The sequence below is a fragment of the Carassius gibelio genome, chromosome B12 (assembly GCF_023724105.1).
Source record: "Carassius gibelio isolate Cgi1373 ecotype wild population from Czech Republic chromosome B12, carGib1.2-hapl.c, whole genome shotgun sequence".
In the NCBI taxonomy this organism is placed as follows: domain Eukaryota; kingdom Metazoa; phylum Chordata; class Actinopteri; order Cypriniformes; family Cyprinidae; genus Carassius; species Carassius gibelio.
In genome coordinates, this window is record NC_068407.1 from 22707826 (window position 1) to 22718338 (window position 10513).

Genomic DNA, 10513 nt, shown 5'->3' on the forward strand with positions numbered 1-10513 from the left:
TTGCATTATGATTTCCAATGCCATCGGCGAGCAGAGCTTCTCAAAGCTGGCTTTTCATCACAGGCAGGCTATATTAACATCGTGTTCATTATTAACGCTATCAAAACTGTGTAAGGTTGTTTCAGAAAGTGGAATGCATGTATAATTAGCCTTATCATTCTACCTTAAGCAAAACTATGTAACGTTAGCCTAGTGTCGAACATAAACCCACTTAAAAAAGCATGTGGACACGTAACAACTTAGTTTTGTGTCAGAACTTTTACACTTTCATTCATAAATTCACCCCGTCTGTGTTTGCGAAACGATTGAATCGCAGAATCCAGTCAAAAATAGAACTTGCTGTATAAAGCAGAACGTCACGGGATTTGGCTATTTTTGAATGAATACATCTATATTAGGGCTGTAAAATGAATTAAATATCGATATGGACTAGTGTATATGAATATTAAAGTTAAAAGAGACTACAATTGTTCTACACTGTAAAAACTAAAGGTTCCTGGAGGCACCTTTTGGGGTTCTTCACTTCGCCACGCCGGCGGAACCCTCTGAAGAGTTTCTAGGCACCGCTCTAAATGGGGGTGGTTCTCTGAGGAACTTTCAATGGTTCCTGGAGGAACCCTTTTATTAGGATGGCCAGGAACCACCTGGGGTGCTTCAAGGCACCATTTCCCTAATCCCCCCCCCCCCCCCCACACACTGGTTTATTTATTTTTTCCTGCTATTGACATTTTTAATGATTTAAAAAAATAAACTGAAAAAAATAAAACAAATGCATATAAAACATAGTTTATTGATAAGCAACAACAATATCCATAATCACCTTAAATAGTCAATATTGCACATCACAATCCCATTCATGGACACATCAGTAATATAGCTATAAACGAATAACAACAACAACAAAAAAAAAATACACCTTGGTAAAATTATTATCAAATAAATGGGACTCAATTATCTTAGAACTTTAAAAAACATTTCATGTACCTAAAACAATGATACAATTTAAATTAATAAATTCAATTCAATTTTAGACACAATGCAATTCATAGTAACATTTTCTTTCCTGTTCTAAATAGTGGTAACTGATTGGAAGAATAACTTCGAGAGCAGTGAATGGGAGAGTATCACAAATATATTTTTGCATTCTCATTTACTCAAATAACAAAACATAAACTCTAAAGATAGCATTTTCACAACTTTCAATCAAAGGAAAAAATCTGACAGAGACTGATAACAGCAGTCAGAAGAGAGAACAATGTCAAATTTATCATTCCTCCCAAAGACACTGGATTTGAAACACCCTTGCATTAGCTATTTTTTTTTTGTAATTTGATACAAATGTGAGATAATACAAAGTATAGTGTTATTAATGCACATAATTAAAAAAAAAATCAAAATATAAAACAATGGTGAGGATTTACGATGCTGATGGCCGCTGAAACGCATCATCAGTCTTATGCAAATGGTCCATGATATCCTCCTGAATGGCCAACAGATACAGCAGAAAAACAGTGTGCTTTAGTGTACTTTTAATTGCTTTTCTGTATAATCTTGAAAAGAACATAGGCACTCATAGTAAGGTGAACTCATGTCGGCAGGTTCATCAGCAAGAAGCTCCTCACCATCAGGAAAGACTGCAGTGCTGCTCTCACCAAATGGGTCTCCTGCTATTACCACAGCTGTTCTGAGATTATGTGTAGGCTGTTCATTGAAAAAAAGAGTGATTTACTTAAAATTAAATAACAAAATATTTACATTTATTCATTTAGCACAGGTATTTTTTTAATTATCTTAAAAATGAGGAACACCACAGGAATTATTTTTGTCATATTAGTGCATTGATTAATGGTTGTGGGCTAATTAAGTGCACAATGTGTGTTTAAGTTGTGTGTGTACACTACATATGTATACACACATGGACAAACTCATACTTACCTCATCACATACAGTCCAGGACAGCAGGATCATCATGTTACAGGAAGGGCAATGTTAGAATTACTCTGAAAACAATAAAAAAAAAGAAAAGAAAAAAAGAACTGTTCATAAACTATAAATATCTGAATGTTTTAGAAGGGTTTCTGGTGTGTCTCTGCAAAACTTATTTACACACCTACAAAAGATGAGGTACATCCAGAGAGGTCTGTTTATTGTCAGCCAGCATCAGACTTCAGCAGCTGTCTGTCCACTGCCTCACAGGTGTCCACTACAGAGCCACATTTCTTTATTAACTGCTGAATCTATAAAGAACATATGGGTAGTTTTTTTTATTGTTTAATTCAGTTCAGTGTAACAGTGTACACAGTCATATATAATTTTGGATTAGGCCAAGCTGAAACCATTTCAGTTATTTCAATGTCAAATAAATAATTAAATACTTACATAGTGCTGCCCTGTGAATCCTTTGAGATTTTTAGAGAAGTCATACTGGATTTTCTGAGGAGAGAAAATTATCAAAACCAGTTTTATGTAACGTTACATTATGTGCAAATGACTCTAAAAATAGGCTAATAGCCTAACTTTACATGTAACGTTAAGTTAACATGGATGTGTAACTATTTAACAAACGTACGTTAAACGACAACAATAATTTAGAAAAGTTGAAGAAAAGAGTTACAATGAATAAACGTAAACATCATGTGTAAGTTAAACCTAACTAATAATTATTGTTTGTGACCTTGTGTTTGTAGTCTCCATTTCGTCCCACAAAGTGCATTAGACTCTTAATCATCGCAGCTATTAAATTAATGGTTAAAACAAAAAAATCAAATCAAAAAAAAAAAACAAACAGTTTAATGTGTCAGCGTAGGAATTAGTATACACATAATAAACCTGTGTATTTATTTTGGAGCCTTTACTCACCTTGCGCAGTTGTTTCTTTCTTTGAGGAAAGGAGCCGTTACTTCTTTGTATTTGAAATCACTCTTCTACGCGCACGCGAGCAAACAGCAGGAGCGCGAGGACGCCAAGCCTCATGCATTTTCTTCTTGACAACGGCTGAACAGTTATTTCTGAATAATTTTAACTTATTTCACTAGAAAAAAAAATCTAAATATTACTATTGTACCGATTGTTATAATTAGAGTTTTTTTATTTTATAAAATTAATGCGTTTAGTCATATTTAGTTAAATAATATTTTTAATGTTTGCTTTAAAGTTTCAAGGTAAACTATCCTCCTTCAAATGATTTAACATTAAGCCTATTTCAATAAAACTATTTTTAGTTATTGCAGTATTTAAGTTTAAGTCTGGAGGAAATTAATAAATAATAATAAGAAACATGGTGTAGCCACTGGATGCCTGTTTGCTTGTATATATACAAGCAAACAGGCATCCAGTGGCTACACCATGTTTCTTATTATTATTTATTAATTTCCTATTATTTATTCCTATTATTTCCTATTATTTATTAATATTCCCTATTGCTTAGAAGTGTTTTCAGAAATAATTGTAACATTTTAGTTGGATATTCTGTCTGTTTAGAAGATTTTGTATGTCCTTTTGTTATTTAATTTATTTATGTTTTGACAGAACAAGTGTGAAGATTTGTTCAACCATTTAGGTTTTTTTTTTTTTTTTCACATGCAAGTGCCACAAAACTAATTGTTCCATCACATTCCTAAAAAGTAAATAATAATAATAATAGGTCACATTTAATTTTTGTCACTTCTCTGGGTTCTTCCAGATGCTGGCTTTTCCAAGTGAGATCTTCCAGGAACCACTTTAATGTTAACAGAGCTTGCAGTAACCCTTTTTTAAAATGTGAGTTCCTCCAGGAACCTCCAGAGCACTTTGAGGTCTCAGTGTAATGAAAGGGTGACTCCAGAACCTCAGAACTGGGAACAAAGTGCTTCAAGGATCCCATCAACACAGTCCCATGAGTTCCTGCACGAACTGCAAAGACTATAATGGTTCTTTCAGGAACCCTATTATGAGAAAAAGAGCTTTGAGGCACTTAAAATACATTTTAAGGTTCCTGGAGTACACCAAAGGATACCTGAGGCACCTTTAGTTTTTACAGTGTACGTGTCTCTGGGAATGAGGGCTCAATATGTGCATTTTGCCATTCAGATACACACGATGCTCACAGTGTTTTCCCCCACGCCCACGCCGACTCCGCCCTCGCCATGCCCCCAGCTATGACGAGATGCCGACTGACTGTATCTATGATGAGTTCACAGCTGAGCGGACATTTCACTCATTGGCTTCAGCACATTGCATATGCTGTACTGCTGGAATTCGTGATTGGTTGACAGCAAATTTTAAATATTTAATGGAACGATAAAATAACGTTATTAACCGGTTAATGGCCATTTCAATTTTTCGATTCTGTTCGGAACTATAAAATTTGATTTCGTTTCTGGTTCTGTTCCTGTCAAAACTTTGTTCGTTTCCGGTTTTCGTTTTCGTTCCTTGAACCAGCTCAGAGCCCTGCATGGTGCCCTTTCACCTCTCAAGACATGTAATGTGCTTTTGTTAAACCTCTTTTATTCTTGTTTTTACAACCTGATGTGATGCTTATTTTGCATAATAATTTTATATATCTGTTATAGCAATGATTTGTTGTGCTAATCAGGTGGTTAATTTGTGCTGAAATTTGCATAAGACTTATTTCTCTGCCTGCCAAGAAACATACATCTACAATTTGTTGGGGTCTATGGTTAAACCAATCAGACAAAGAAATGGCTTTTCTTTTTGTACTTAGATTTAAGGACACACTCCAAATGCTTGTTATTTTCTTGTGCTCAGTTTAATATATTGAAAAATGACATTCTGGGGAAGGTTATTAATAAAACAGATTTTGAGTATCAATATCATTCACGTCTCATTAAATAATCACACTAGTTATTTAGCAGAAAAAGTTAAAGAACATCACAGTGTAGAAGACTGTTCCTTCATATCCAGAATTGCTCTGGTTTAGTTGGTTCATTTTGGTACATTTTAACTCCTTTTTATCATTTTCTCGTTTCAGGGACCTGAGGGCCCTCCAGGACATAAGGTACTGTACAAATGAAGTAATCAACATTTTTAACAAATCATGTAAACCTGTTTAAGATAGAACAATATTTTTATTTATCTATTTGAAAAAATTAATACTTTTATTTTCATCAATGATTCATTAAATTGATCGTAAGTGACAGTAAAGACTTGTGGATTTTACAAAACATTCAACTTCAAATAAATGCTGTTCTTTTGAACTTTGTTCAGCAAAATATCTTGAAAAAAAGTTTCACAATTTCCATAAACATGTTGCAAATGTTAAATATATTTGGCAGCATTAAATAAAAAAAAAAACTTTGCCATCACATTAATATATAAAACAAATTTAAGCATAAATCATATGCACATAGTCAATTATATAAGGATCTAATGAATTAAATAGAATAATTCTCATGCAGACATGAATAAGGGGATACAGATAGAGTTGTTCCGATTCCAATACTAGTATCGGAAATATCACCAATACTACAACAAATTCTGGCATCGGCAAGTACATGAACCCATATATTGATCCAATACCATTTTCTTAAACAAGACCTAGTTATGAACACTAGCTTTGCCTAAGCACTGCACGGTTCTTCTTCACTGCTCAGAATGCATTTCAAACACAGGAAGTTGTGCTGTGTTGCCATAAGCAACCCCTGTTTAGAGCAGCGAAGAAGAAATGACGCGTTAGCAGTATGTCCGCTGTTTGGCAGTATTTCAGACTGGGCCAACCAGACAGTTAAACGGCGACTAGGGATGCCACAAGTACTGGCACTTCACTACCAAGTCGGTGCTGAAAATTAAAAAATGTGATGATACCAATGTCTCTGTAGTACCGGTAGTAAGTTACCAACTCCCAAGTATATTCGGTACCCGCAGCTGCGTTCAGTCGCTTCCGTGTTGGTCTAAGCGCAAGGATCCAGACTTTAGCCGAATATATACTAGTGTCTGTGAATATTAAACTGCAAAATACTATTTAAATATCCCTCCTGCAAATTCTACATCTCTGTCGGTGATGGGCGCAGGGAGCTCGCTGTTTTGTAGTCGCTGCCGTGTGTCATTATATGCGGACACGAACGCATAAACCGTCATTTCATGAGAATTTACCGTTTCATTTGAGAAAACTCATATCATAAACACAAACACTGAAAGATCTTCATGGCAACCCATCAAAATAAATGGTCGGTTCAACGTGAGTAAATTGACAATGTATTGAGCTACTGTTGTAGCCTAAAGTAGATTTAGCTGTCTCTGTGTAGTAATAATAATACGTCTATGCCTAGACGGTTGCTTGTTTTTTACTTGTTTTGTTGTAAAGAGATTATCTCATTAATATATCATTTTTTATATTCCTAGACTTATTTGATGCAGTTTTTTATAGTTATATTGTAAAACTAAAATACCTTTTTAGTTTCCGGTGTTAGATTTTTGGCTGCATTTGAAGTTCTTTTTCGCTTAAGGAAATAAATAATATTACTGTCAAATTCATGTAAGATAATAAAAAATACTGTAATAAATACAATAGTTCACCATGTATTTGTTCATGTTTTTTTAAGGGATAAGTCACACCATAAAATAATTCAATTTACTCAGGGCTAGTAGTATATACAGCTGTATATACAGATACACACACAGGTATCGGATCAGTACTCGGTATCGGACGATACCCTGAGCCCAGGTATTGGAATCGGTATTGAGAAGAGAAGAGAAAAGGGTATCGGAACATCTCTACATACAAAGCTAGGTATCTAGACGAGTCTGCAATACACAAACTGAAAAAAGAGGCATACACAGATAAATAAAAACATTAAACCAGGAAAATGGTGCACAACATAAAGTCTAAATGCAGACTCTGTGACAATAACATTTTAAAATATATTTTAAAAAGTTAATTTTAAATTGTAATATTTCACCATATTACTGTCATTGATTCAATGTTATACACAGAACATACAGTACAGTAGACTGGGGAAAATGTGGTTTTGTACAGGTACAAGATCTATGACCATCAGATATGGTCAGGTTCTTCCTTTTCTACTCCATCTGACTGTTTCATTAAACATCTGGAATGAAAACATCATGACTGGACTTTTATGCATAGAGGGTTTACACGAGCTATAGATCAGTGGCAAAGGAAATCGTATGTCAAGTTCAAGTCAAGTCAAGTCACTTTTATTTATATAGCGCTGTAAACAAAATACATTGCGTCAAAGCAACTGAACAACATTCATTAGGAAACAGTGTGTCAATAATGCAAAATGATAGTTAAAGGCAGTTCATCATTGAATTCAGTGATGTCATCTTTGTTCAGTTAAATAGTGTCTGTGCATTTATTTGCAATCAAGTCAATGATATCGCTGTAGATGAAGTGACCCCAACTAAGCAAGCCAGAGGCGACAGCGGCAAGGAACCGAAAATCCATCTGTGACAGAATGGAGAAAAAAACCTTGGGAGAAACCAGGCTCAGTTGGGGGGCCAGTTCTCCTCTGACCAGACGGAACAAGTAGTTAAAATCCAGGCTGCAGCAAAGTCAGATTGTGCAGAAGAATCATCTGTTTCCTGTGGTCTTGTCCTGGTGGTCCTCTGAGACAAGGTCTTTACAGGGGATCTGTATCTGGGGCTCTAGTTGTCCTGGTCTCCGCTGTCTTTCAGGGCTGAAGAGGTCCTTTCTAGGTGCTGATCCACCATCTGGTCTGGAAAAGTACTTGATCCGGGCAACTGCAGTGACCCTCTGATCTGGATACAGACTGGATATGGTGGTTACGGTGACCTCGGAATAAGAGAGAAACAGACAAATATTAGTGTAGATGCCATTCTTCTAATGATGTAGCGAGTACATAGGGTGTTATGGGAAGTGTTTCCAGTTCCGGTTTACCTAATTAATGCAGCCTAAAAATCCTTTAACGGATTTGGATATTAAAAGCATATTACTATGTTATGTGTAAGCCAGGTTAAAGAGATGGGTCTTTAATCTAGATTTAAACTGCAAGAGTGTGTCTGCCTCCCAAACAATGTTAGGTAGGTTATTCCAGAGTTTAGGCGACAAATAGGAAAAGGATCTGCCGCCCAGGGTTGATTTTGATATTCTTTTTTATATATGTAGAAGTCATCATTTGAAGGAAGCACAGTAAGTTTCATAGCTTTATCATTTTCAAGAGCCAGCATAAAATTAAAACTATCATAACTTATAAATCAAGCTTGCAATTCTTAGTACCAATAATGGCCACCAGATGGAGCTATAGGATTACTTTTAAATAATTATTGTAGAAACGAGTATAATTTAAATCATTTATAGAAATCTTTCAAAGAAAAATAATATGAATTTTATGTATTTACTGATAAAATGACCCTCACTTAATTAGAATAACAAGTGAAGTATTGTGAACTGTATATTAAGAAATAATTCTTTATAGGCTTTATGGACAGATAAGTTTTGAGTGACTCTTGAAGGTTCAGCCCCACATCCTCTTTTACCACTGTTTAAAGAATTTATCTTACAGAACAGGTGCGAATGAATTTTGGATAGCTTGAATGGTTTTGTCGTGGTGATTTATTGAAATAACAGTAAAAAAGTAACCAGTAAATGTCTTTTTATTTTTTTAAAGTGCAGCTTCTAAACACTTCAAAAAAATGTACACATAGAAGACAAGTCATTCTGAGGAAATATGCATAGTTTCATGACTATACAACACTATATGGATGATAGAAAATTAAAAAACTATCAAACATCTGATGTAACTCTGTCCCTCTGTCACTGTGGGTAATGTGTGTGTGTGTGTGTGTAAGTGAATTAGGTGTGAAACTATCAGGGAGCATTTAGTCTCCAGCGCCAACATTTTACAGAACTGCCACTTTCCTGGAGTCTCCAGAATTACTCTGTGTCAGGTTCTGAGAGATCTAAGATTCAAAAAAATGATTTAATTAGAATACCATGAAGTATTGTGAAATACTATATATTAAGACTTTATATATAGGCTTTCTGAACAGATTAGAGTGACTCGTGAAGGACCAGCACCACCTCCTCTTGTCCGATGGTTTGAGGAATATATCTTCCAGAATCCGGGATTAAGATTTAGGAGCTCTTTTTTATTCCACCTCCTTTCCTGAAAGTCTGTCTTGCAGAATTGACTAAAAATTAATCTTCACATTAATTCCTAATTATTTTGCAATTCTTTTTGTCAGTTCTTCTTGACCTGTTTTTTTTCTTCTTCTTTTCTGACCTCATGACCCAGTCAGCATTTTTTGTACAATGGCCAAGTCTTAACTTATCAATTTCTGTATTGCATTTGTGTTTGATATTTCTCACAGGCTTTACAGAGTTAAAACTCTTTTTTTAGCGCATTTCATCTGTAAAAGAAAACATGCCCAATAATTCTGCACACATGAATATAAGGAGTTTTTCTCTTCCAGCTTTCCTGGACTATTGTATAGCACTCATAAATGATTAAATAAAAAATAATGGTAGTTATTAAGATTGATATGGTTTGGAATTGGTAAAATGTGCTTGGAAAAAAATCACAATAAAACAATGTTTTAATGTTTAAGTTTGGAATATTAACTGACATGAATGCTATATAAATATTGTTCATGTTAACATAATGTTTAGAAATGAAATATTATTGTAAAGTGTCACTAAAGTTATATATATTGTTCTGTGAATGTGATTTTAAAGTCTTGATGATTCGGATTAACCCTTTAACTGCCATATCCTTTAAAACCTCACTGCCAGAGGGATATTGTGAATGCATGTGCCCGCTGGGCACAGTTTACCTGATGCCACCGGGGTGGCGATGGCATTGGTGGCTTGAGCCCGCCATCGCTGCTTGCAGCTATATTTATTATTATTATTATTTTTCTTCAAGGTTTCGGGGGCTTTTGGGGCCCTTAACATGCTCAAAAACTCTTGAAAATTGGCACACACCTTGGAACCTGCGGCCATTAGGGCTGGGCAGAGTCTGATACACGGGCGTGGCACAGGGGCTCTACAGCGCCCCCTGTAGTACTGAGGGCCATATATCATGCATACTTGCACGTATACATATGAAACTTGGTACATATATATAACTCATCAAAGCAAACAACTTTCACACTGCATGTCATAAGCTCCGCCCAACAGGAAGTTGGCTATTTAGGGTTTTATGAAAAACACATGCTCTGGAATTTGATATACTCCTCTGAGGAACTCCACCCGTTCACCACCAAACTCGGTGAACACGATCTCAAGACATTGAGGATGCTAAATTGCGAAGAGATTTTTGATATCTCGAACGGTTTGCCCGTGGCGAGGCGTTGAAATTATGGCGAGAAATGAGAAACAGGAAATGTCTAATAACATCCACATACATTTCCTGAATTTGATCAAACTTAATTGGTTTGTTCATTGTATGATACCGATCATATATATGTGACTATTAGGAGTCAAAGTTATAGCGCCACCAACTGGCAGCAGAAAGTTAATCATTTTCAAAACGATTTGAATTCAGCATCTTATTTTTACTTGATTTGCTTCAAACTTCATCAGAATAATGAC

The 10513-nt window shown here is 35.3% G+C and overlaps 1 long non-coding RNA gene across 1 annotated transcript; it reads right to left on the reverse strand.

Annotated features, from left to right (window-relative positions):
- Positions 1–682: 682 nt before the first annotated feature.
- On the reverse strand, positions 683–2980 carry LOC127969467 (uncharacterized). The gene is made up of 5 exons (XR_008156273.1): positions 2380–2980; positions 2111–2228; positions 1936–2000; positions 1623–1701; positions 683–1480 (listed from the first exon to the last, which is right to left on the reverse strand). It is a non-coding gene; the product is annotated as an uncharacterized LOC127969467 (long non-coding RNA).
- Positions 2981–10513: the final 7533 nt, after the last annotated feature.